Source organism: Gekko japonicus, unplaced genomic scaffold (genome assembly GCF_001447785.1).
Source record: "Gekko japonicus isolate JY-2015 unplaced genomic scaffold, Gekko_japonicus_V1.1 scaffold1228, whole genome shotgun sequence".
Lineage (NCBI taxonomy): Eukaryota > Metazoa > Chordata > Lepidosauria > Squamata > Gekkonidae > Gekko > Gekko japonicus.
In genome coordinates, this window is record NW_015172040.1 from 93,394 (window position 1) to 94,340 (window position 947).

A 947-nucleotide genomic window follows, 5' to 3' on the forward strand; every position below is an offset into this window, starting at 1 on the left:
AAGTTTACTTGCTAAAGCAATAATGTACGGAGGGACTGGTAAATAAATAGTAACTCTGATGGGAACTTTTGTCAGTCTTTGAATGTGAGGTTCATTGCTGTGGCACTGGTAGCGTTAAATAAAAGGTTTCGAGCGCCTCTTCTTTAGAAGCCACACGGAACATGTAGATCCTCCTCAGTTCAGCTGGGCCCCTGAACAAAAGTCAGCCCCTCTTGCAGCTTTCCTCACCTACTTGCACCGGACTTCCTTTTAGCCCCATAAGCTCTACCCTGCTATTCTCAGATCACTTATCTCACCGCCATTCGTCACTCTCCCAGAAATGTTTCTGCTAGCTCATCGATGTATGGCCTTTTTGGAATAAATGCTACCTTTGTGACCAAGGGCAATATGATGTAAAATGTTGAATTTTTAATAAAGCAATTTTAATTTGTTTTTTTTTTAAGTGGCAAAGACATGCTGGCCACTGTGTTCCCATGATGCTGAGTTAGTGTTGCCAGGCCTGCCAACTAGTGGGAGACTGGGGAGGGGCATCAGCGTAGTGTGATGTCACTTCTGGAAAAAACTGCCAAGTGATGTTGATCCTCTCTATGAATCACCAGAAACTCTATAGCAGGGGTGTCAAACATACGGCCCACAGGCCGGATTCAGACCCCGAAAGGCTCCAATCCGGCCTGAGAGCAACTGACTCTGTGCTGCTTCCTGTTTCTAACTTCACAGCTCCTTTTGGACAGTCTCTCCTATTTCCTGCTGCAGAGAACAAAAGCCTTCCTTTGATTGGCTGAAGGCTCCTGCCCCTCTCCTCCTCTGGGGAGGGAGTGGGAGGGAAAGATCCAGAGAAACATAAAATGGAGTCCAGTAATACTTTTAAGAAGACCAACAACATTTATTCCAGCTATAAGCTTTTGTTTGCCTGCACACTTCTTCGTGGGGGGGGGGGGAAAGACGGA

General features: G+C 46.3%; 1 protein-coding gene across 1 annotated transcript in view; it reads right to left on the reverse strand.

Moving 5' to 3' along the window:
• Window positions 1–947, reverse strand: part of ADARB2 (adenosine deaminase, RNA-specific, B2 (inactive)) — a 177,905-nt gene that overhangs the window by 35,752 nt on the left and 141,206 nt on the right. The window lies entirely within an intron of this gene.